The 27,449-nt window shown below is 38.0% G+C and overlaps 1 long non-coding RNA gene across 4 annotated transcripts in view; it reads left to right on the forward strand.

Moving 5' to 3' along the window:
- Positions 1 to 27,449, forward strand: part of LOC110144677 (uncharacterized) — a 111,159-nt gene that overhangs the window by 43,988 nt on the left and 39,722 nt on the right. For all 4 annotated transcript variants that reach the window (XR_011483480.1, XR_011483478.1, XR_011483479.1 and 1 more), the window contains exon 3: positions 368 to 590. This is a non-coding gene — a long non-coding RNA (uncharacterized lncRNA). The remainder of the gene's footprint in view (positions 1 to 367; positions 591 to 27,449) is intronic.

Raw genomic sequence — 27,449 nt, forward strand, 5'->3', positions numbered from 1 at the left:
TAAAGTCACTCAGAATGTTTAACCATTAAAAAGCTTTTATTTATCTATTCCCATCCCACTTCAATTCCACTTCCCTGTAAATTATTTTGTGATTATATACTTTCAGATATTTTATTCAGTGGATTTCTTTTTATTCTCATCAGCCTTTCCTTCTGGAAGTCATACTAGATACATGTTGGCCTCTTGGGAATATTCCTCCCTGTCTTTTAATTCTTTTTTCTATTTTTAAATTTTAGGCACTTTTGAGTTGTTCTGGGAAAATTCTTCCATCTTTTCCTCTACTGGGTTTCTCTTCAGCTATGGCTATTAAGGGTATATATCAAGTTTTTTTTTATTTCAATAAATATATATTGTTTCTTTTTCATAGTCACCTGTCCATACATCCTAGATGAAATACCTGCATCATATTAAGGGTAATTAAATTTTATTTTCAATATCTTTTCTGATTGCATAAATAATTATTTTTACTCCACATCAATTCCTTTTGTGTTTTGTTTTTTTCTTTCTCGCATGGTGTTGGTTTTCATCAAAACTCATCTGTACGGTTGAGAATTCCAACTAACTTGTCAGTATCCAGCCTGGAATGAAAGGTAAAAATCATATGCCAAGGGCTTATAGTTCACTTGCTTTCAGCTAAAGTGAGGTGATGAGAATAATGTCCTAGGAACTGTTTTTCTGGCTCTGACATCTCCTAGTTCTCTATGGTGTCAACAGTTAATTGGGTTACTACTGTGTCTCTTTATCTACACACTGTTCATTGCAAACCTTACCGCAACTGCAGGGGCATGATGCCTGGTGACAGAGGGTTTGCGTAATCATCCAGTCTCAATGCTCTCCTTGCTGTAGCCTAGCAATCATGTTAATGGGACCATGCTCTATGGAGTAGCTGGAGGATTGCTGTTTGTATTGAACAGGATATTCATGGTATGTTTCCAGGTTATCCACCTAACTCTTCTTAATGACTGCATATTATTACATTGTGGAGACACATTATGATTTAATTACAAACAAACAAGATGGTTAAGTTGTGGATTGTGTAGTTGCTTCCAGTAAACAAATTTTGTGTGTGTGTGTGTATGTAAGACTGACTTTATTATTATTATTTTTTCCATTTATTTCTATTAGTTGGAGGCTAACCACCTTACAATATCGTAGTGGGTTTTGTCATACACAGACATGAACCAGCCATGGATTTACATGTATTCCCCATCCCGATCCCCTCTCCCACCTCCCTCTCTACCCGATCCCTCTGGGTCTTCCCAGTGCACCAGGCCCGAGCACTTGTATCATCAGCCCAGGTTGGATGCATGAGACAAGTGCTCGGGCCTGGTGTAAACAAATTTTTAACAGTGTATTCTTGCTATTATTTCTAAAGAATAGATTCTTAGAAGTATGATTGCTGGGTTAACATTTTTAACAGTTTATGCTTCCATAACAATATAAGACAGTTTCTCCACTTTTAAATCAACCTTAAACCTTTTTTAAGGAAATGGCACCCCACTCCAGTACTATTGCCTGGAAAATCCCATGGACGGAGGAGCCTGATAGACTGCAGTCCATGGGGTTGCAAAGAGTCGGACACGACTGAGAGACTTCACTTTCACTTAAACCATTTTAATTTTGTAGAACCAGTAGATGAGAGTGGCATCTGACTTATTTTGACTCATATTGCTTCTGTTATGAAAAAGTTCTTCTATATTTTTTCTAGTATGGTTATAGTTCTGTTGTTTTCACATTTACATCTTAAATGATCTGTCATTTATTATGGTGCACATGTGATGTAATAATTCACCATTCTTTTTCGTATGACAATTAGTTACTTTAATACTATTAATTGAATAAAACATCCTTTCTCCATTGATGTGAAATGCAAAATGTATCATACATAGGTTCCAATATAAACTTGCATTATTTCTGAACTCTATTCTAGTCCACTGAACTACTTCTCAACTCTATGTGCCTATGAGACTTTATATTTACAATAATAAGGGGATACATTTTAATATCTGGCAGGACACATCTTTTCTCTTTTCTCATTATCTTTTTCAAAATTTTCTTCATTTTTTGTATCTACTTGTCAGATTGAAAAAAGAAAAAAATGTCAAACTTCTGTTTGGAATACTATTAAATTTATCTAATAATATTCCCATCTAGCAAAGTGGTATGTTTTTTCCTGTATATTCTTTAGTTAGACTTCATAGGTTTCTCCTTATAATTTTTATTATTTCCTTGTTAAATCCATATTTAGGCATTAACAAATTTTGTGCTAATATTTATTCTTTTCTGATATTATTTTCCAACTTAATTTTTATTCATAAAAGAAAACTATTAATTTTTGTGTTTTTCCCCATATAGAGCCACTTTATAGAACTTAATTGTTAGTTTTAAAATTATTTTAGCACAGCAAAGATAACATATTTACAAATCATACTTCTGAGAAGGGGTTAATATCCAAAATATATACATTTTTAATTTTTTTCAAAATACATTTAAAAACTCACACAACACAACAGAAAGAAACAAAAACCCAAACAAATAATCTAATGAAAAAATGGACAGAGGACCTGAATAAACATTTTTCCAAAGAAGACAGAGACTAACAGGTATATGAAAATGTGTTCACCATCATTAATCATCAGGGAAATGCAAATCAAAATCACCATAAAATATTCTCATACCTGTTAGAATAGCTATTATCAAAAAGACAAGAAATAAGTGTTGGTAAGAATGTGGAGAAAAGGGAACCTTGTGTACTACTGGTAGAAATGTAAACTGGTACAGCCACTATGGAAAATAGTATGGAGGTTCCTTAAAAAATTAAAAATTGAGCTACCAAATGATTCAGCAGTTCTGTTTCTGGATATTTATGTGAAGGAAATGAAAATACTGGCTTGAAAAGAGCTGTGCACCTCCATGTTCATTGGAACATTATTTATAATAACCAAGACACAGAAGGCCTTCCCTGGTGGCTCAGATGATAGAGAACCCGCCTGGAGTGCAGGAGACCTGAATTCTGTCACTGGGTCGGGAAGATCCCCTGGAGAAGGGAATGGCAGCCTACTCCAGCATTCTTGCCTGGAGAATGCCATGGACAAAGGAGTCTGGTGGGTTACAGTCTTTAAGGTCGCAAAGAATCGGATGTGCCTGAGTAACTGAATACACTTTCAAGACATGGAAGCTACCTAAGTGTCCATTAGTGGATGAAACGATAAAGAAAAAGTGATAAATGTGTGTGTGTGTGTGTGTGTATGTGTGTGTGTGTGGTATAAGTATATATATATTTCTGTTTATAAATGTGTATATGTATACATATATGTATCAGTTCAGTTCAGTCTCTCAGTCGTGTCTGACTCTTTGTGACCCCATGGACTGCAGCACACCAGGCCTCCCTGTCCATTACCAACTCCCAAAGTCTGCTTAAACTCATGTCTATTGAGTCGGTGGTGCCATCCGACCATCTCATCCTCTGTCACCCCCTTATCCTCCTACCTTCAATCTTTCCCAGCATCAGGATCTTTTCTAATAATTTGGCTCTTTGCATCAGGTGGCCAAAGTATTGGAGTTTCAGCTTCAGCATCAGTCCTTCCAATGAATATTCAGGACTGATTTCCTTTAGCATTGACTGGTTTGATCTCCTTGCAGTCCAAGGGACTCTCAAGAGTCTTTTCCAAAACCACACAGTTCAAAAGCATCAATATATATATCACATTTTTAAAATCCATATATATATATATGTTATATATATCATACAATGAAATACTTTCTGCTATAAAACAAGAATGAAATCTTTCCATCTGCAACAACATGGATGGTCCTTGGGGATATTATGCTAAGTGAAATAAGTCTGATAGAGAAAGACAGATACCATGTGATGCATTTATATGTGGAATTGAAGAAAATACAAAACTGAACTCATAGATACAGAGAACAGATTGGTAGTTGCCAGAGGTGGGAGGGTGGGAGTGAGCAAAATGAGTGAAGGTTGTCAACATTTACAAACTTTGAGTTATAAAATAAGTCGGTCCTGAGATATGGGCTTTCCAGTTGGACCTAGCAGTAAAGAACCCATCTGCCTATGCAGGAGACATAAGAGACTCAGGTTCAATTCCTGGGTTGGGGAGACCCCCTACAGGAGGGCATGGCAATGCACTCCAGTGTTTCTTGCCTGGAGAATCACATGGACAGAGGAGCTTGGTGGGCTACAGTCCATTGGGTTGTACCGAGTCAGACACCACTGAAGTGACTCAGCAAGCATGTACAAGATATAATGTACAGCACGGTGACTATCATTAACAATACTGTGCTGTGTATCTGAAAGTTGCTTAGAAAGTAGATTTTAAAAGTTCTCACCATAAGAAAAAAAATGTAACCATGTGTGGTGATGGAAGTTAACTCGTTAGACTCTGTGGTGGTCTTTTCATAATATGTACAAATATATTGTTATGTTGTACCACTGAAACTAGTATAATATTTTATGTCCATTGTGTCTCAATTTTTAAAAAATCAATCCAACAGCTGTGAGTATAATTGATTAGAAGGGAAAGAATGGAGTTGTGACAGTAACCCAGAGAGAACCAGGCTCATGATCCAGGTTAAAACTTTAAACTTTGATTACTCCTTCTCCCTTGCTACCAGCATGCAATCAATCATGAAATCTGATAGGTTCTAACCTTTATACTTTCTGATACATAACATCCTATTTCTAAAAACAAAAAAAATTTAAAAAAAACAAAAATATTTTAGCTATTTATTTTGGATTCCCTAGACATAAATTTATATCATTTGAAAATAACAATAGTTTTATCTTTTTTCCCCAAAATTTAATTAACAAATTATTTTCTGAAATTTGTTATATAAGCTAAACTCTCCAAACTATTGGTGCTCCTCAATCATCTTTCTCCTGGCTTTATTACGGGTGCTTTTAGTATGTGATCTTTTAATATTTTCTGTTAGTTCCTAATAAATGATATAATAAATGCTTAATGATTTTAGGAAATTATCTTTTTTATTTTCATATTAAAATAATTTTTTTTAATTAATGAGAAGTAACTGCCACATTTTATTAAGATTTCTCTGTGAAGAACTGGGGATGGTTCTACATCATCTGGGGAAATACTTCTAGCTTGGCATCGATTCTTTTTCTGTGTGCCTGGTTTTTCCCTTGTCCCAAGTGAGCTTCACTGGAATATTTACTACTTGAATTTTTATTATTATCTTTTATTATATGCATATGTATTTCATCAGAGTACACAATATATTGAATCATTCTCAATTGATTTTCAGAATACTTGCTTTTGTCCAAAAATCTCACCAAACCCTCTCTGAGGCCATGAGATAAACTGTCACTGTCTCATGCCTCAGTCTTCAATTTGGATCTATGCTCTCTGGCAATTCTGTTCTCTCGGCGGTAGCAGCAACCTCAGTGGCAACGGGAGAGGGGAGATTTTACATCGTCTTTGGCAAGAATAAACACTTCCTGCCTGGAGTCCAAAATGAGAATAAATTACCCACTGTGCAGAAACATGGAAGTCATGATATTCCCAGTGAAACATGTTTAAATAGTCTCTGGGCAGTCATGTTTTGGGGCGTTACTGTTTACAATACTGTAGGGGTTACATTTCCATGAGATTTTGAATAATTTAGGAATAAAATACAAATTGTTCATTCTGTAATGTCTATCTTTATTTTGCACTGTTTACACTTTAGCATTTTAATAGCTTTGGGGGATGGTGTCCAGGTAATTGGCATCTTTATTTCTGTCATTCATGGGAGGAAAGAAAGCATGGAAGTGACTTGGGCAAATCAAGCAAGTTGGCATTGTGGATGATTACAGTTATGATCCTCAAGATAATTCTTAAAAATGGGACCTTTTTGCACTCAAGTGAAACTGGATAATTGGTATGTCGCTGTGTATTTTCTTTTGTTACTGTAGGTTCTACCAGCAAGAGCTTTAATGCATCATATTTTATCCTTTGCTTGATATGTAAAATGGTTCTAAATTTACTATCTTCTCTTGACCTTTTACTGTGCTAGTTGTTTTGCTTTTCTCATAACTAAGATTTCCCCATCCTCCCAACCCTTCTTTATTTACTAAACTTTTTAATTTGGTAGCTATTCTCTGAATTTCTTCCAGTTTCTTGGTATATTAATACTTTAACAAAGAAAACCCAGAACTCTGAATGGTGAGGGCCAAGTAGGGCAGAAAAATTGCCTCATTTGTTTTCACATGTGATACTCCTATTAACAACAGTTCAATTCAGTGTTTATTTTTCTGGCAAGAATATTCATTATTGACTCATCCACTCTATTCCTCTCCTTATAACCTTGAGGGCAAAACACAATGAACAGAAAGTAAAACTTAAAACATGGAGCAGAGATTGGGGGTCATGGGAATGTGGTATTATGCTTTCTTAAAATTAGTTTAGCTTTTGTGACATTTGCTAGGCAAATAAACTTTGGGTATTAAATCAACAATATATTGACAATTATACAAAATTCAAATGCCAATCTGCACCTACCTGACTTCAGCAGTGATGTAAATAGGATCCTATTAAACATTACCATTGCTGATGTTATAATGTTGATTTAGTTCCTACAGGTAGTTTTCTAGCTTTTATTTTTACACACTCAGCTAGTCACCTCCTATTGTCACTTTACTTTTATTGCAGATAGAAGTCTATGCTTCCTCAGCATAAATATGAATTCAAGGATATTTTATAGCACTTCATAGTTTGCTTAAAAAAAAATCTTTCATGTATATGATCTCACTTGATCTTATAGCTTTTTAAGGTGGACAGAAAGTAAATTCTTATTCCATTTTACAGATTGAAAATCAAAGTTCAGATTACCAAGAAGCTCTCTGATGCGTTAGCACATGTGGCTAGTTGCATGGATACTCATTAGCACTTGGGCTAGTGTACAAGCCTTTTGATTCCTGGTCCATCATTTGTTCAAGTTAGAACTCTACCAGAAAAGTTCAGCTATTATTTCAACTCTGCTTTATAACTGAGCTTAGACTATGCCCACAACATATCAATGGCAGTACTCAAATGCAAACGGAATGAATATGGGTCACAGAAGTTAAGAAGGAAGAAACAAAGAGTGTGAGTCAGGAGAGGAGGTAGAGGAACGTCCCTGGTGGTCTAGCGGTGAAGACTCTTCGCTTCCACTACAGATGGAACGGGTGCAATCCCTGGTCAGGGAACTAAATTCCTACATGCCCCAGTGCGCAAGCCAAAAAAAAAAAAAAAAAAACAAAACAAGAGAGGCGAGATGAGGTAGAGAGATAGAGAGAGTTGTGTCATGAAAATTGTCTCTGGACATTTCATGGTACTGTTGTTGTAGATCATCAATCCAAATTTTGTTTTTAAACAAAATTTTAAACAAAACATCTATCTGAGCCATTTAATATTGATTAGGGCTTCCCAGGTAGCTCAGTGGTAAAGAATCTGCTTGCAATGCAGGAGATACAGGAGATGTGGGTTCAATCCCTGGGTCAGGAAAATCCCCTAGACAAAGAAATGGCAACCCACTCCAGTATTTTTGCCATGGATAATACCAAGAGGAGCTTGGTGGGCTTCAGTCCATAGGGTCACAAAGAGTCAGACACTACTAAACACGCACACATACTATTCACACATGCTATAAATTATGCTAACAAGGGCATATATGGATATCTGATACTCATGTAACTAGTATTTCCAATGTTTGTGTATGTGTGTGATTTGTGCTTGTGTTTGGAATAATAACAAAAATAACCATTGCTACAACAAATCCTTCTCTCTGAACTCTAGACCTCCGAGATCCCATCTCTTCCTTTCTCAGAGGCCTCACACTCACTTTGCTGCCTCAGTGACAGTGTTCCTTCCCCTGGTACAGATGCTGGCAAAGTTCAGCAATGAAGCTCTTGCCATGGGGCTTCATTGCTGTGTGATAGACTGCCGAGCCTCACCCCACATAATCTTTCAGCTTACCTTGTCAGTACAGACGTTGCAAACTTGGAATCAAAAGGAAAGTCATGACCCATATCAGGTAGTGCTCTTATTTTTAAAAGTGTTTAGAAATCTGAATCCAGAAAGTCAAGTGCTGAGGTTCCCTGGAAGTAAATTGTAAAATGCAATAACAGAAATTTCAGGTTTTTAACTTTTCTCTCATTGCTCTTTGACTTCTAATCCTATGATAGTTCCCTCAGAATATTCTAGAATTGTCAATGCATCTAATCTATTTCTCTAGTACTAGCATTCTAGCATTGAGTAAGTTAGAATTATGGGATACTGTGGTATTAGGCAGAGACTCACCCTCCCTCTGCCATCCTGGCTTCCATTTCTGGCTCGCTGCCACTGTCTCCTATGGCAAAGACCCAGAAGCCTGGGAACGGAAGAAATACACTATCAGTTCTCATCACACCTACCTGGCTTTTTGCCACACTCAGCTGAGAGCACCTGAAAAATAACAACTAGGTTAGCTGCCATTTTATTGACTTGTGGAAAAGGAGGAAGCCAAATGGGCTTAGTATTCTTGATTTAAACTGAATTCAGTTCAATGCATCACATATTTTTGAGAGCACCCTCTGTGACTGGCACAGAGCACACAGAAATGAATAGGAGTTTGTTTCAGTTGAGGCAGACGCTTACAATATATTGTGATAAGGGGGCTATTATTTGTAGGTATGAATAAGCAATAGCGCTGGGTGGGAGGGCATGTATTGTCCCAATGAGAGGCTTACTCATCCATTTGCATTAGACCCCTCAGCCCCTAGCCTAACACTGAAGGTGGCAATGGACTCCAAGTGTTCGGTGAAACTCCCTAGGACCAACCACCCATGGGAAGTGGTGGACTATTGTAACTATCTTTCCCCCTTGGAATAGCTGACAGCCAATGGCATTAAAGGTATTAAAGGTCTAACCCTTTTAAGTTGTGACTTGGCAGGGGACCATTTTAGTAGGACGAGCAACTAGCACAAAAACTTTTTTTTTTTTTTAATTATCAGCAGCAAACCAGTGTTAAAACCTGTCATTGCAGTAAGACATCCTTGCAGACCAGGGAACACAGTAAGTAGACTGTAATATATTGAGATAATATTGTTGTATTGAATTACACCAGAGATAAAAGCATTGATTCATCCCAGAAGGATATTGTAAATAATGAACAGTTAATTGTTGCAGAAACTCTGAAAATAAATCGATGAAAATCAACAAGACAGATCTGGGTGACTCAAGGAATCTGGTTTTTTAGAAAACTCAGCCGAGTCCTCTGTGGTCAGGGTTAATGATATATTTGCAGTTCTGTCTGCTAGGAGCTTTGAGAAAAATTGTGGTACTATTATGACCTGGGTGTGGACTCTTCTGAAGTCCCTATGCTTTCTTCTTCGCTCATTGTTTGTTGTTCAGTTGCTAAGTCATGTCCAATTCTTTGCAACCTCGTGAACTGCAGCACACCAAGCTTCTCTGTCCTCCATTAGCTCCAGAGTTTGCTCAAACTCATGACCATTGAGTCCGTGATGCCATCAATCATCTCATCCTCTGTCGCCCCTTTCTCCTCCTGCCTTCAGTCTTTCTCAGCATCGGGGTCTTTTCCAGTGAGTTGGCTCTTCGTGTCAGGTGGCCAAAATATTGGAGCTTTAGCTTCAGCATCAGTCCTTCCAATGAATGTTCAGGGTTGATTTCCTACTGAAACCTTAAAAACAACAAGGCTGACAGAAAAACACATGTTAAAAACCTCAAGGGAAAAAATATCCTTTAATATTTATTTTGATTGAGGAAAAAACCAGAGGTCTCTGGTGATGAGGTGGGGAGCTGGGGTCTATTGGTTTAGAAAAGTGACCAGGAGAGATCTGTTTTTCTGTCTCCTGCATAGCACTTCTGTAATTTGCATTTTCCTTTTCTCAAAATGCAAATTGCATTCATTGCCTTCTCTGACCCTCCATCTCTGTTGTCACTCCTGTGGTCATGTTGAGAAAATGACATCTTTGTAAAAGGTCAAGTATTTGTCATGTAAGAAAACTGCATTCCTGTTTCCCAGAATTATGATTTCAAGAAACAAAGGCAAGAAGTTAGGTTACCACAGTCCTTCAGTCAAGTTTATTTGTTTGAGTCATAAGGAGTGTACCCACTTTATGGAAGCTTTAAATTACTTATGTGGAAGTAAACCTTTATTAAAAGTTTACATCCTTCTTTACTCTGTCATCTCCTTGATCCCCTAGTGTGGATATGAAACCTAAGCAGTTTTCCCCTGCTTGAGATTGTTTTCAAGATATAGCGAAGTTATGAGGCAATTATTCCAAACCAGTGAAAAATAACAGTATCTTCAAAAACATGTGGATGTAAAGGAAGGTGATGGTTCAAAATTAACAAATTACTACCCCTCCATTTTTTTTTTTTAAACTCCAAATCAGTATGAGGATCTTCATCTTCTGGTCAATTTAAGAAAAAGAAAGTGAAGTTGCTCGGTCATGTCCGACTCTTTGCGACCCCGTGGACTGTAGCCTGCCAGGCTCCTCCATCCATGGGATTTTCCAGGAAAGAATACTAGAGTCGGTTGCCAATGCCCTCCTCCAGGGGATCTTCCCAACCCAGGAACTGAACCCGGAAGTCCCGCAATGCAGGCAGATTCCTTACTGTCTGAGCCACCTGGGCAATTTAGAATGACTGCAAATCATTTTGAAATGCTTATTCTTGTATTGTCTTTGTGAAAATAGCTTACATACATGGAATGCGTCCTATGTGCTCCTGATAGGCATTGTCTTATTTGATGCTCACCAGGGGCCTGGGCGGTGATCCTTTTTAACCCCTCATTTTACGGGGAAGTCAGCCATCCCTTCACCTCACTTACATCATCACCAGGCCTATTGATTTTATCCCCAGGATACAGCTCAAACTGTCCACTTAGCTCCTCATCCAGGGTCAACCTGCTAGTTTAAGGAACTATCATCCCTCACTTAGCCTCCTGCAAAAATGGTTCTCCTTTCCATTCTGGCTCTCATCCAACCTCCGTAGTAGCCAGAATTACCTTTCAAAAATGCATATTGATCACATTGCTTCTCCCTGAAAAATCGTGGTCTCTGAAATGCTGTGGAAGCTGACCGCCCCCATACCCTGCCTGTTCTGAATCCACCTGCTTCCCCAGCTCATCTTTACCATCCTCTGCTTACTCATCCTATCCAGGCTCATGACAGTCTTTCTCTTCTAGAACGTGCCTACATGCCTCAACTCCAAGTGTGCTGTTTCTACCCAAGATGCCTAAGGCTTTCCTTCAGAATCTTCCTGACTACTCCTACTCCTCACTTAGGTCTCTGCTAAAACATTGTTCCTCAAATTCCCTCAACTCATCCGTCTAAAGAACTCTTCAATTCTCTGTTCTTATAGCTGTTTATAGCTATTTATCTCTATACACATCTCTCCCTCACTGCTGTGTTTATATCCATCTCTGTGTCTGTCTGTGTCACATACCCTGTCCTTTCATCTGTGTGGGTAGATTTTGTCTCAGACCCTTGCTGACTTTTATGTAGGTCAAGACCTGTCATAATTTTTCACCAGTCCAAAATCACTTACCATTTATTGAAAATGAAACCAAAAAATTTATAAAAACAAAGCTAAACATTTTGGAAGTGCTTTTTAAGATTTGGAGACCTTTCTCCTTGACTTGTAGTTGGCTGTGTTCTTCACAAGGTCTTTTTTCTTCAAGTGTTGTGTCCTAATCTCCTCTTCTTAGAAGACACCAGTCACAATGGATTAGGGTCCATACCAATGGCCTCACTTTTGGTTAGAGGAGGCACAATTCAGTCCAAAACACATAGGTAGTGAATTAAGAGTCTGAAGTTCAAACATTGGACTTTCCGACTCCAAAGTCCAGGTCTTTCCTTCCACATCAAATCTGCCTCAGTGTCATTATTTCTCTTCTCCCCTGCCTACATTCCATCTTGTTAAACTCTGCTTCCCACCATCCCAAGGAGCTGCTCCTTGCTAGTAAGATTTTGAAGAAATTGAAGTCCTTCTTCACTAGAGAAGATGGAATGGGTGAGCTGTTAGGAAAAGAGCAGTCAGGAAGAAAAATTCTTGAAATATAGATTAAGGAGGTTGTACAATTATTAGCCTGAAAACAAGACACTTATTGAATGAATATGATTATTTGCGAAAGATTAATTGAAATTATTCTTCACTAGTAGGAACTAGTTTCAGGAGAAGATAATAGGTTTCATCATTGTTTTATTTGCTCTTCACCATAACCTTGTTAGGTAAAGAGTTTCTTTATTTTTATCATTGTAGAGAGCAAGGAGTCGAAGTTCCAAGAGTTTGTGTGACTTGCCCAAGGGGTAGAACAGGACTCAACCTGCTTCTTTTGATTCACAGTGCAAGGTTTCTTATTTGTGTTGGCTGCTTCCTATTCGGTGTACCCACACAGGATGCTGTGTGAAGTTCTGTATGTAACTTGTATATTCACCTCAGGGTGTGCTCTCAGAGAACTTCCTTTGTGAAAGATCAAACTATCATACTCCATGCGCTCTCGTCCCCTCTACCGCAGAATCCCAATGGCACAAAACTGGATATGCTCATCCACACTCACAAAACCATATCTTATACTTATGAGGGTGCATTTTCTGAATGTGAAACTTACCCAAAGGGGAGTGGGCACTAACCATCACACAGTATGATTGAGAAGTTCACAAGCTCACATCTGCCTTCAGATATGTCTGTCCAGATTCTATCCTGCCTCCTCTTAACTGATTCTAACACCTCATCCATAAGAAGAGCTAATTTGGTAAAAGACAAAATGTTTCAACTGTCCCCATAACAGTGACTTTCACTAGTGAGTTGTGAAATAAATTCTGTGGGTCAAGACCAGCATTTCCAATATGAAGTAGAATAAAATAAAATAGAGAATATCAGAGTATACTGCATGAAAATGAGAGGAAATATTTTTTCACAAAAATTTATTTCCATTTTTTTCTGTGTATGAGCCTATATACTGGATCCTTATGAAATTTATTTCTTGATCAATGGCAGTGAAAAAAGAGAGAAATAGTTCTTTAAAAGAAGCATCTTTTTATAATTTTGAATTGAGGATTCTTTTGCTAATATGATAACAATATGGACTCTTTCCCAAGGTAAATGCACACAAATTCATATACCTATGTTTTGGATGCCATTTTTAAGGACCTATAGACCATATGAATCTCACCTACTGATCTCAGATTAAGAACACTTGTTCTTGTTAAAATGGCATTCTTCCTGGAAAGGGGGAAATGGCCCTAAAGATTGCTTCTGGGCCCTTTTCTTCAACATTTCCATATTTTAGCTTCAATACCTTTAGCATTTTAGAGCTAGGAATCTAGCCTAAAGAGGATGAGAGAATTTATTCAATATTTAGTGCATTGTCTTTTACTGAATAAAATAGATCTGGCAATATAAGGGTTTTCAGGCCATACCATGTCAGCTCCACTGAGCTTAAGTTCCGAAAGGGGAGAGAGCCAATACACAACTGAGTGTGATAAATTCAGATAAAGTTAAGTTTTAAAGGAAATGATTAGGATGATGTGATTGAAACAACTGGAGAGGAGATGGGAGAGATTGAGGAAGGCAGTTTATTTTTAATTGGGGTTCAGGGAATGTGTCTCATTTATTAACTTGGATTGCTAAACAAATATTTGTGGTTGTGCCTCCTCTATTATATTTCACTCATCGGAGTGCTTTACAATATTTCAAAGCACTTCATGAATATTGATTGTTAATTTAATTTTTTTAGGGAGAGATGGAGAAAACAGCATGTTTAAGAGTATGGATTCTGGCATAAGAGAGCCTGAGCTTGAATCCTTGCTCTGTCCTTTACTAATACTGTGGTTATGGGCAAGTAATTAATCTCATAAACTTTAGCTTCTTCAGGTTTATCTCTAAAATGGGGCGAATAGCATTCTCTACATGCTTAGACTATTATGAGGCCTAAATAGGTTAATAAACATAAAGAACTTGCATATGATGTTTTCTGATGTCCACCTCAGCTCTTAGTGACTTTGAAAACAACCATTTTGTGGTAACTCACAATTTTGTGGGTCAGGAACATGGGCAGATTGCAGTGAGATAGCTTGTCTACTTTGTTCTGCTGACTCATCAGTTAAAGTCACTTGGTGATTGTTAGCTTGTGGATGAACTAGTCAGAAGCATGGAAGCAGAGAGTGAGTGTTCCAAGTGGCTTCATTCACATGTCTCTCATGTGGTGAGAAGAGTGGAAGGCTGGACTCATATTACAGAGCTCCTATGTTCAGTCTTTAGATACATGTCTTTCAGGATAATCAGATTTCTTATGTGGCGGCTCAGGGCTCCCAGAGAGAGTGTTCTAAGAAAGAAGAAATTGGACTCAATGGCCCCCTGGAGTCTGGGTCCAGAACTAACAGAGAGATGCTTTTGCCATATTCAAGTGGTCAAAGTTATCAAAGAAACAACTGGGATTCAGAAGGAGGTATAGAGCCCACCTTTCTAGATATAGCAAAGAATGTGTAGCTTTCTTTAACCTACCACAGTATCCATAGCAGCTAGAAAGTACTAGATCAGTCTAAGCTGAAAATTCTATCCTGTTATACACTTTCAGAAAGTATACTTTTATGTTTATTTCAGACTGTCATAGCAAAATCGAACTTTAGGTTTGCTTCTTCTTCACCTTACCTTTTCATACTTCTTAAAATAGTCCTCATCAGTAGGTGGCAGTTGAGATTTAAAAATTAGCGCACCTACACAGACCACTGAGCATTAACTGTGGGAATTTCCCTCCTGTCATAGCAACGGTTTTTAAATATGCCACAAGTCATACAGAAGTCGGTTTCGGTTTATTCACTGGTTGCCCATAATCCCACTCATATCACCACACAGTTGTGTGTTTCCTCTCCAGAGGCCAAGGACTTCGAAAAAAGGGTGGTATCAAAAGTACATTAATATTCATTGGTAAGCAATCATATTTTCCTTGATTCACCTACTATTGGGCTGAACCCCAATAGCTGAACCCCAGTAGTTCACCAACAAAATCTAACATATGAAAAAAGAAGAAACTAAAAAAAAAACACATAAAAAGTTGGCCAAGTTCAAGGTTTAAAATTTCTTGTAAAAGACCGATGTTGTGTGGCATTTATCTAAATAGACGTTTCCTGTAACCACTTACACTCTGTAACGAATCAGCAGCTTAATGGGGGTTGAGCATTCCTATCTGTTGGTTAGGCTGTCTTACTGAGAGTCTTCATTTGCTTTTTTCAAACTCTGCCTATCCCACCCTGCTTTTTATTTACATTTTTTCCAGATTCAATACTTCCCCGAGGTACACAAAAGTACTTTTTGGTTTTCAAAGCTCAAGGTCAATTTAAAGACTGGTCTCTGAAGAAATGAGCATTTGTGATGGGGTCATCTATTTCCCTGAATCTGTTACAGCTTTTGAGATATGTGTGAGGAGGAGAAAAACAGATAAGCCAAATTGGTTTTTGAGACGAGGGGCACCTATAAATGGAGCGCTACTGACCATGAAAATGTAGCATACCAGTATTTATTTGGAGAAAAGATCTGATCATTGTATTCTCTGTCTTGAAACCAAAATGTTTATGTACTGTTTTTATTAAAAATTTCATCATAATGTAAGCCATTCCCTACCCCCTTGAGCCACACCCCAAACCACTCTGCCCCAGTTCTGTCTATGACATGCATTCCATTTTGAGGTCATTATTTTTCCCTAAGTTTCCCAGAATTACCACACACACCCCCTCCCAAAGCTGTTTTAATTTGTATAGCCAGGCTCTTGCAGAAGGGATATTTGCTAGCAGGGATATTGATTCTGTAATGGAGTTGTAGTTCAACTGTGGTGACAAGAAGACTGATTTTTTTTTTTTTAATTTCTTTAAGGATCATCAAGATAGGTAGTCTCCAGAGGATAAAATCTGTTCATAAGATCACCAGATCTTACTTGTGCCCTTTCTTTATACCACTTAGGCAATACACTTGTCTTAGCACTTTGCTGGAAGTTCACACATTTGCACCTTTGAAATACTTTCAAAAAGAAGGCCGCCATTGCCTCTTTTGAAAATAAAAATTGCCTTCTAACAAGTGGGAAGTCAATATTCCCCCTGAGACCACCAGTCTCCTCATAAGTGACAATATTCCCATTACCATGCTGGGACTCTTACTGACTTTATCTGAAGCACAGTCTGCTGGAGGGAGGACTAATTAGGAGCCAGGAGGACTAGATCTGATAGCTGCTGAAATTGGACCTGTACTTAACCTTTGCAGGTATCCTCTTCCTCTGCCATTTGAAGCAGGAATGAGGAACCCTGTGGTCTTATGGGTCCATTTTATTTCAAAAGGCAAAAGTACAACAAGCCTAAAATGTTTAGCTTTGTTGTGAATTTAGAATAAGCAGTGTCAGAGGAAATACTTAAAATCTTTTTTCTTCTGTTTAAATGTACTCCTTAATGTGGATTTATATGACTGATTTCTTTCATATGAGATTTTAAACCAAGAGCTGGTCCTATCTGCCTAGCTTCTCTGATGGGCTACTCAGAGAACCTGCACAAGGGGTGAGTATGGGCAATGCTGAGCTGCTTTCCAAGGTTCAGTCACCTTCACTCCACACGGTGGCATTTCCAATCAGACTCATGTTCACAGTTCTATTTCTGGCAGCAAACTGCTTGGCCACAGGGTTTGTGCAATTTTTCTCTTTTTTTTCCCCTCAACACAGCACTTTCCCAGTTCATGTAAACTCTGTGTTAATTATTTTCGCTGTTAGCTGAGAAAGAAGACAAGCTCCACATTTGCTAAATCAAGAATGACGAAGTGGATTCAGAAGTGCTCGCTCTACAAAATAGTTTACACTCTGGAACTAATGCAGACTCTCTTTGTTTCAATGTGTTGCACACAAATATTGATTAATCATTTTTCTTTATTAGTTTGTGTCTCCTTGGTAGTATAATGCATTTGACATTCCTTCCATCTTGTAGAAGGGGTGGGATGCTATAAACCCAGACTGACACCGTCAGCAAAAGGATTTCAGCAGTTTCCAGAGGTGGGGAAACAGATAATTAATGCTAGTCTCCTCTGCTAAAAAGTAGAAATGTCAGAGAGGAATGGCATTTTTTCCCATATCCTATAAAACTTCGTGTTGTGAATAAGTGTCTTACAGAGATGTAGGGGGCCCTAGTGGCATCATCCAGTTCAGGATTCTAATGTTTCTGTTAGTTCCACCCTGCTCCCTCGGCAAAGATCTCTGTGCCTTCTGAAGAAGGACCAGAGATGAGTCCTAAAATGTGCACAGCTGTCAGAGGAATATAAGTGTCCAGGCAAAGGAGAGAGTTTTCTTGAGGTCTTTCCTTTAACTACCTAAGAAAGGTGTATTTTTAGGTGCGAAGGAGAGAATTAAACTGCCTTTTTAGGTCCCAGTTGGTAAGTACAGTTTTAACAGTCAGAACTTGCTGGCTCTGAGTTTGGAAAAGTACTGAGTTAGTTTACACATATAAGAAGATGAACTTCAGAACCGGGAACTAGGGTGTTATAAAGACCCGGGACGTATCTCTCTGTACATCTGTTTTCTTCTCTCTTGTTTCACACTGACTTTTGTTACTTAGTCAACACTGTGGGGAATACAAACACCTCACAGCTCCTAGGATCATGCTGTCTTACAAAAAACAAAAATAAAAAAAGCAACACCAACGAAAACCAGATCATTCTCTGCTGAGTGTCTTTTAGTCTCAACTCCGAAATAAGGAGAGAGGAGTTTTTTCTGTCTTAGCTCATGTTGGTTGAATAACCGTCCGTAAATTAACCGTGGTGAGGGGGGTTGGTAAGGAACACATATCTGGCTGTTAGGAATGTCCTCCCCCCGTGTCTGCCCCTCCTCCTCCATTGTGCAGCAGAGAAGCCACTCAAGTGTAATTACCTAAGGACTTCTGACCATTGACAAAAACCTGAACTTACTCACACCTATGAACATAAAACCCAATGTCTGTTCTCCATCGATGTGCTTATAAGAGGGGCTTTTCTTTTGTGGCCAAAAAGAAAATAAAGCTGAAGACAAGGCAAACCTCTATTACTATTTTTTTGAACTTTAGGCACTATTTATTGACTTTCCACTGTGGAGGAGGGGACTTCTGTTCTCTTTGACTCCCAACCTCTCCACCACATAAACATATATGCCTCACTTGTGGACCCACACAGCACTCTCACAAAACATATTTCCTATCCTTGCCATAGAGTTATAATTTTGGATGGAAGAATCATCACTGTTTTTATTTTTATGAACATGTTTTCACACATGCTCATATCACAGTAATGGACAACACCAGAATCCTAATGGGATTTGCTCATGCAAAGTCCATTCCAGGATTAAGTGACTCTCCCAGGTAGCTGTCCTTCACACACTTACAAAGCAATCCACAGTGTCTTCACCTTGTAACTGTGCCAGCTCAGTTAACAGGCCAAGACAAAGAAGAGAGAATGGAGGAGAAAACCCAGGGGCTTTTCATTGCTTCAGACCAGAAGTGATTGTGTTTTTAGTGTATGCCACACTTGCTAATCTCCCTGACTGAGACTAGTCACATGACCTTGTTTAACTGCAAGAATATTGGGATGTGGAGCTATTTTTTTTTTTAGTTGAGTTGTATTTGATTTACAATGTTTCAGATATACATAACAGGCAAGTTTGGCCTTGCAGTAAAAATGAAGCAGGGCAAAGGCTAACAGAGTTTTGCCAAGAGAATGCACTGGTCATAGCAAACACCTTATTCCAAAAACAAAATAGAAGACTCTACACATGGACAGCACCAGATGGTCAATAATGAAACCAGATTGATTATATTCTTTGTAGCCGAAGGTGGAGAAGCTCTATATAGTCAGCAAAACAAGACCTGGAGCTGACTGTGGGTCAGATCATGAACTCCTTATTGCAAACTTCAGACTTAAATTGAAAGTAGGGAAGACGACCAGGCCATTCAGGTATGATCTAAATCAAATCAAACCCTTTATGATTATACAGTGGAAGTGACAAATAGACTCAAGAGATTAGATCTGATAAGACAGAGGACCTGAAGAACTGTGGACAGAGGTTCTTGACATTGTACAGGAGGCAGTGATCAAGACCATCCCCAAGAAACAAAAGTGCAAAAAAGCAAAATTCTGAGGAGGCCTTACAAATAGCTGAGAAAAGAAGAGAAGCTGAAAGCAAAGGAGAAAAGGAAAGATAAACCATATGAATGCAGAGTTCCAAAGAATAGCAAGGAGAGAAAAGAAAGCCTTCCTCAGTGATCAGTGCAAAGAAATAGAGGACAACAATAGAATGGGAAAGACTAGAGATCTCTTCAAGAAAATTAGAGATTCCAAGGGAACATTTCATGCAAAGATGGGCTCAATAAAGGACAGAAATGGCATGGACCTAACAGAAGCAGAAGGTATTAAGAAGAGGTGGCAAGAATACATGCAAGAACTATACAAAAAAGATCTTCATGACCCTGGAAACCATGATGGTGTGATCACTCACCTAGAGCCAGACATCCTGGAGTGTGAAGTCAAGTGGGCCTTCGAAATCATCACTGCAAACAAAGCTAGTGGAGGTGATGGAATTCCAGCTGAGCTATTTCAAATCCTCAAAGATGATGCTGTGAAAGTGCTGTACTCAATATGTCAGCAAATTTGGAAAACTCAGCAGAGGCCACAGAACTGGAAAAGGTCAGTTTTCATTCCAATCCCAAAGAAAGGCAATGCCAAAGAATGTTCAACCTACCACGCAATTGCACTCATCTCACACGCTAGCAAAGTAATGCTAAAAATTCTCCAAGCAAGGCTTAAACAGTATGTGAACCGTGAACTTCCAGATGTTCAAGCTGGATTTAGAAAAGACAGAGGAACCAGAGATCAAATTGCCAGCATCCATTGGATCATCAAAAAGCAAGAGAATTCCAGAAAAACATCTACTCAGCTTCATTGAGGGAGAGAGATGGCAACCGGCTCCAGTACTCTTGCTTGGGAAATCCCATGGATGGAGGTGCCTGGTGGGCTACAGTCCATGGGGTCACAAAGAGTCAGACATGACTTATCAGCTAAACAACAACAACAACAACAAGATTATAAGGAGGAAATTTGATTAGTTTTCAGATTTGTTCACTGCTACCTTAGGATTTAGCTTCCTATGGTTTCTAAACATTAATTATGCATTCTGCTATTCCAAATTTTGTGGCTTTTTCTCATGTACTAATTTATTTGTGCATTTAAGCTTAAAAATTCTTATGTTGACACAAGAGTTTTATTATGGAATTTTCAAACATGTGCAAAAGTAAATATAATGTACAATAAACCTCCTACTTTCATCATCAGCTACAATAAATACAAATATTATAGCCAATATGACCTCAGGTATTCTGTACTCTCTTCTCCCACTACTCCAGCTCCTCACTAAAATATAGTAAAACAAATCCTGGATTCATATAATTTCATTTGTAAATGTTCCTAATGCTAATGTAACAGATGAGGACTTAAAACGTATTTGAAGAACAATTATCACACCAACCAAATTAACAATAATCGCATAATATGATCTAATGCCCAAATCTATGTTCAGTTATTTCTGACAATCAAAAAAGTTGTTGTCCTCAATTTTTGTTTTTTTTTTTGAACAGAACTTGCATACTATTTGGTTGAACAGTAAATAAGCACAGTTGATGCATTCATCATGCATGAGGAAATATGACGGCACTATTTCTGCCATTTCTGTGCAGGAGAGGCGGAGGTAGGCATGACCACATATCCATGATCACTTTAGACAGCCATGGCTTAAGCCTTTTATATAAGCAAAATTATTATCAGTACCCACGCTCATGCTCCGGAAGTGTCCTGGTTTGGGCAAGAAATTATGTGGTCACCTTAAGTGAAGGGACAGGTCTTGTCACCAAAGGAGATGCCTATATTGAATTTCAGTCCTTTAATTATTTCCTCTACAAGTTTCAGGTCTTCAAAAGACTTTACTTAAAAAAAAAAGATAGGGGGTGGTGCTTAGAATGATCACTCTGCTGGCTTTCCTCAAGATTTGAGTGGTGGATAGCATACACCCCTTATAATGAGAGCACTTGTTCTCCAAGGTAGAAGACTCAAATTTTTCAGTCCAGAAGTTCAGTCTGGTCGTGGAATTCTCATTCTACCTCTCTGTACTTGGGAGCAGAGATTCACTAATTTGGTGTTGGGAAGAATTCCTGGCATAGTGGTTTCAGCATTCTTTGTTTAATTATCCGGACAGCTCCCCATGGCCAGCACCGTCTCTCAGAATAGGCTCTTTGTTCTTGATGTGACTTGGTGCTTGGAAAAAACTCATCTATTTTGAGCTCCTCTGTGGCTGCCTAGGATTTATAGTTTCTCAGCTTTGTTAGGTTTGACTGTCAGTCTCTCCCCACTTGTTTTATAATATCTTCCAGGGATTCTTCACTTTTCTGGTTTTTAGTAGCCTACCACCCAGCTTTCAAGTGCTGTTATGGATTTATTTTTATCATTTTAGTTCTGTGTTAATAGAAAAGGGATTTGAGGGAGCAGGGAAGTTAAACTCGAGAGCCTTTGGTAAGCCATCTTGAGTGAGAACCTCTATGTTCTTTTTTTCTTATTATTCCATATAGAATTCTTAAAATACTTCCCTGCTTCTTCATCCCCCTTTTCCCAAACATGCTTTAAAAAAAAAAAAAAAACTTGCAGAGACAAATTTCTATGTAAAATCTACTGAATATGGCAACAAATGTACATAGACCCAATCCATGACTACTCGAATTCTTCTGCTAAGGAGAAAGATAAATTGTGATTGTAGAGATAGGTTTATTCTTTGTTATTATAAGAAAGAAATTCTACCATAAAATTGAAGTTCTGCTCCTGGCAAGATAGGTACAAGTGATGTGATTCAGGAAAATGCAAGTAAAAATGGTAATGAATTGTACACACATCAAAATAGCTCAAATGAAAAGACTGATGTTATCAAGTGTTGGCAAGGCTATGCAGCAACTAGAATTCCTTTACCACTCCTTTCATGGTGGTAATGAAAACTAATAAAAGCATTGGCAAAACTGGTATTATCTACTAAACATGCACATACACAAACATAGAACCTGGAAAAGTCACTTTCAGGCATACATTCAATAGAAATGTATCTACAGCTACAGCTAAAGACCTTTAAGATAATGTCATATCAGTATTATTTTTGGTTTTTCCCAAACTGGAAACAACCTAAGGTCCAACGCTCACCAGAATAATGTATAAATATATTGAAAATACTCATATTGGGTTTCCCTAGTGGCTCAGTTGTAAAGAATCCATCTGCCAATACAGAAGACGTGGGTTCTGGTCGATCCCTGGGTCAGGAAGATCCCCTGGAGAAGGAAATGGCAACCCACTCCAGTTTTCTTGCCTGGGAAATCCTATGGACAGAGGGGCCTGGCAGGCTATAGTGCACGGGGTCGCAAAGAGTTGGACATGACTTAGTGGCTAAACTAAAATAACAACTCGTTTATTACTAGTGGTATATACAGCATATGACTTCTGTACAGCAATGAAATTGGCAAACTGCTGTTACACACATAAAAGTTACAGTGGACAAAGAAAGTCAAATAGAAAAGGATATATATTGCATGATTTTATTTAGAGAAAGTTTAAAAGAAGCCAAACTAGTCTATGGCATTCAGTTTCAGTATGGTGATCACCTTTGGGGAAGAAGAAGAGTGGGTGATCAGAATGTGTATAAAGTGAAACTTAGATTGCTGGAAAGATTCCCTTTCTTGACCTGGGTGGAGATTTCATGGGTATGTTCAATTTTGATAATTTATGTTGTACATTGATTAGTGTATTTTCTGAGTATGTACAATACTTTGATTAAAAAGTTATAAAAGAAACCACCCTGCTTGAAATAAATTCCCAATGTCTAATATACATGAGCCAACCCTATCTCTAAATTATTATATTTCTATAGATATAGTAGTGATACTCTTCATTTGTATGATATTCAAAATTTTTTACAGAACTCTGAAATTGTCTCACTTGACTTCATGAAATCATAGTGAAGTATCCTGCAAGTAATCTTTGACTTGTTGAGTTAGAATAACTCAGGGAATTGTCCTCTGCCACATGTGGCAAGTAGCAGAATTGAGACTGAAACCCAAGGCTAGTGGCTCTTCAGTCAGTTTTCTTTATGTTTAAGGACTCCACCCTGGAATCTTGGGACCTTGGAAAGATTTTTTTTCTCATTTTTCATTCCCTAATGAGTCTTTCTGTTTCATAGCTATTCTAAGAAACTAGACAATTTTTTTTTTAGTGATTGTAAGAGTTAACTATGTTTTAAAAGAAATCATAAAAAATTTTTCTCACTCACAGGTGAAATCAAGCATAATATTTGATCACAATCATGAGGAATACTGTGATTTTTGCTATTTTACTTCAGATGTATGGCCTTACTAACACATTAGAAGAGTTAATGGTCATGTGTATGTGTAGACTCAGGTCTGCTTGTAGGGAGCAAATCATCCTCAAATGAATACCTTTGTTACTCTGAATGCTGTAAGGTACCTGACCTTTTCCACTCCAAACACCCAAAGTATAGAGTGAAAGAAGTGGTAGTGGTTTAGTTGCTAACTCATTTCCGACTCTTGAGGCCCTGTGGACTCTAGCCTGCCAGGCTCCTCTGTCCATGGGATTCTCCAGGCAAGAATACTGGAGTGGGTTGCCATTTCTTTCACCTGGGGATCTTCCCAACCCAGGGATCAAACCCGGGTCAGGAAAGAGGTCAAATACAGAGGTCCACATCTCTAGCCATCCTACTCCAGGTATACTTGGACCTTAAAAATCCGTTCTTCAATTTACATTTAAGTTAAAATATCTGATATGAGGTGATAATAAGAAAGGATAGAGAATATACATCCTAACTTGGGATGAGGTTGGGAATGCTTAGGAGGTGGGATATCAGAGGGCAGGTAGAAATGAGGAGGCTGGCAAGGCTATATGATACTTAAGAGTTGAGGTTGATACATGGATACAAAGAAATAGATTTATACTTATGCAAATAAACTAGGCCTATGGTGGTAGGCGGGTGGGGGGGCAGTGGGAAAGAATGTTCCTGCCAATGCAGGAGATACAGGAGACTCCAGTTTGCTCCCTGGGTTGGGAGAAATCTCAAGTAGAAAATGGCAACACACTCCAGTATTCTTGCCTGGAAAATCCCATGGACAGAGGAATTTAGCAGGCTACAGTCCATGGTGTTGCAAAAAGTTAGGCATGATTGAGCAACTGAGCATGCACACAAAATAAACTAGGGTTTGTACCGATAACTCATCTAGATATCAGGAGACAAGTACCACTGTCCTTTTCTTTATGTTTCAAGTTCCTCTTCTCAAACTTCAAAGTGTTCCATTGTGTCCTGTTTTCCTCTTTAAGATTTTTTTTGATTCCTCTGTTTCATTGTCTTCATGTGCATGGTATGTCCCTGCTATAGTTGAATTTGCTTTAGACTCTTGGGAGATACCTGAATTTAACAGTATTTCTGACTTAGGAAATTTCCAGAGAAAGGCTTAAAGACAACTAGGCAATGGCTTTAGATGATCAAAACAAGTAGATGCATGGTTAGGCATTGGTTTGTTTTGTTTATACTCTTCTACCCCTCATCAAAAATTGTTTAAGGATCATTGTTTTATAAAAGAAATGTGAACTAACAGTTTTATAATGCTTTGTAAATTTTACAAACAGGAAAGACTTATTAGAAGTGTAATTCAGTTTGTAATATTCAGAATCAATGCCCATGTGATTTAGTCAGATTAATGACATAATCAGAATAATAGCCTACAAACTAAGGTGGGGTGTAGAAGGGGGTGGAGGGGAGGTTAAAAAGGAGGGGACTTATGTATACCTATGGCTGATTCATGTTGATGTATGGCAGAAACCATCACAATGTTTTAGAGCAATTATCCTCCAATTAAAAATTTTAAAAAAGAATGAATCTTAACCTTAAATACTACTTGAAGCTTATGTTATCTGAAGCACATTTTTTACTGCTTTCATACTGAATGTTTTTTTCTCAATCAACCTCTGAAGCTCTGAAGAAGTCATTATAACTTTATAAGTAAAGAATGTTTAAATCTAAGTTCAATGTTTATTCTCAAATATAAATTTGAGTCTCAGCATCATCATTTTAGTCTGATTAAATGTGAATTTCTCATATTTAGTTCTAGATTAAGAAATACCTGTGAAATTGCTTTTTTCCCCTTAGTCTCTTCTCCCTTGTTAAATTATAGGAAAGCAATTAATTGTAATTTGTAAATAGTGATCATAGCAAAGCATGAGAAATTCAAACTACTCACATACCTTATTTCTATTTTGATTTCTTACAAATCAGCTTTATTTTAGTATCAAATTTAAAGATGAGTTTGAGTTTGTGCAAACTTCGGGAAATAGTGAAGGATGGAGAAGCCTGGCGTGCTGCAGTCCATGGGACTACAAAGAGTCAGGCACAACTTAGCGACTGAAAAACAAGGCTAGAGACTACAAAATAGAGGAAGCGGAAAAAGATGAAACTCCATGAACTGTACTTGCCTTCAAAACTTCTGCCAATGCTAGCGGCTCCAGAATCCTAAATTCCTTGGCAGTTTCCAGCCCTTCTGTGGGTTTTGTGCCTAATTCAGGACACGAGAACAGAGATAAAAGGGTGAATTCTGCTTTGTTTGGCTCAAACTGTGGCAGACAGAATCAATGAGAAAAAAATAGACAAGCTTATCTTTGAAAAATTATTCTTACTGTAAAAGAAATACATGTTCCCATAGAAAAACTCAGAAAAGTCTAAAAAAAAAAATAAAAGAAATATCTATAACCTATGTCCTAGAGAGCCACTGTTAACATTTGAAAAATTTCTGTACAGGTTCTTTTTGTATGTGTGTGTGTGTGTGTGTGTGTGTGTGTGTGTATATAAAATACATAATGTATCTATATTTCATATATATATGCATATATATAGGACTTCCCTCATGGCCCAGATGGGAAAGAATCTGCCCACAATGCTGGATACATGGGTTTGATCTCTGGGTCAGGAAGATGCCCTGGAAAGGGGAATGGCTACCCACTCCAGTGTTCTTGCCTGAGAAATACCATGGAGAAAGGAGCCTGGAAGGCTACAGTCCATGGTGTCTCAAAGAGTCGGACACGACTGAGCAACTAACACATACATATAGGCACATATGCACACATATATATGCATTTCTTCAACTATACATTTTTTATTTTAATAAATTATTAATAAATAATGGATATATTCCAATATTGTTATATACAGTCTAAATAAATTAGCTAACCATTTCTAATTGCATATTTTAGGTTATTACACATTTACTATGTGTTGGATCTTTACTCAGTGCTGAGGATACAATTTTTGCTCCAGAGAGCAATCAAATTAATAGAGTAAACAGACAATTTTGCAAGAGTGATACTTCTGTAGTAGAATGCCCAGGATTATATGAATGCGCAAGGCAGGCGCTGTGATTTACTCTGAGGGTATGCAGGTTGTCCTTTCAAAGAAGGTTGACATCTGAGCTAAGTCTCAAAGGCTGAGTAAGAGTTTCAGTAAAAGGAGTGGGTGTGATATATGGAAGGGAAGTGGATTAGTTCAAAAAGTATGAGAAAAAACCACATTGGAAAAATTGAAAGCAATCTCCGAACACCAGAGGATTCGGTAATGAGGTGGGAGTGGTGGAGTGATGAATGATAAGGCTGGAGAATTAGGTAGGAGCAGATAATTAAAAATCAGTTTAAATGTTTGAATTTCATTTGGAAAGTACTTGAGAGCCAGGGAAGAATTTTCAACTGGGGAGCGGTGTAATCAGATTTGCATTTTAGAATGTAGTCTGGGGAATGAATAGGAGGAGATCAAGTATGGAGTTAAGTTAGAATCCTGTAATAACTCTGTGAGAGGAGATGAGTCCAGGTCCTGAGGCAGAGGAAGTGGAGATAAAGTGGAAGGAGCAAACTTGGAGACTTATGCTTTGGCACTAATGTCGGTGGGACTGGGTGACTGACTGTGTGTGAAATATGAGGGAGAGGGAAGAGTCAATGGTCTTTTCTGGATTTTTAAATGGATGGTGGAGCTCTGAGTAGAGGATAAGATTTTGGAGTGAAAATGAATTTAGTTTTGAACAGGCTGAGTTGGAGATTCATGTGAGACATTGAAAATAAGTCATTGGATAGAAAGTCTGGGCTGAAAATTTAGAGTGGATAGAATCACTGATATCAGTGGAAGTATTTTTTTCAATGTTGGATACATACCTAGGAGTGGAATTACTGAATCATAAAGTAACTCTATACTTAACTCTATGGGAACTCTTTTTGAGGAACTACCAAACTGTTCTCCAAAATAGCTACACCATTTCACATCCCCACTGCAATGCATGAAGGGTGCAGTTTCTCTGCATTCTTAACATTTTTATCTGTCCTTTT

Source organism: Odocoileus virginianus, chromosome 25, assembly GCF_023699985.2.
Source record: "Odocoileus virginianus isolate 20LAN1187 ecotype Illinois chromosome 25, Ovbor_1.2, whole genome shotgun sequence".
Taxonomy (NCBI): domain Eukaryota; kingdom Metazoa; phylum Chordata; class Mammalia; order Artiodactyla; family Cervidae; genus Odocoileus; species Odocoileus virginianus.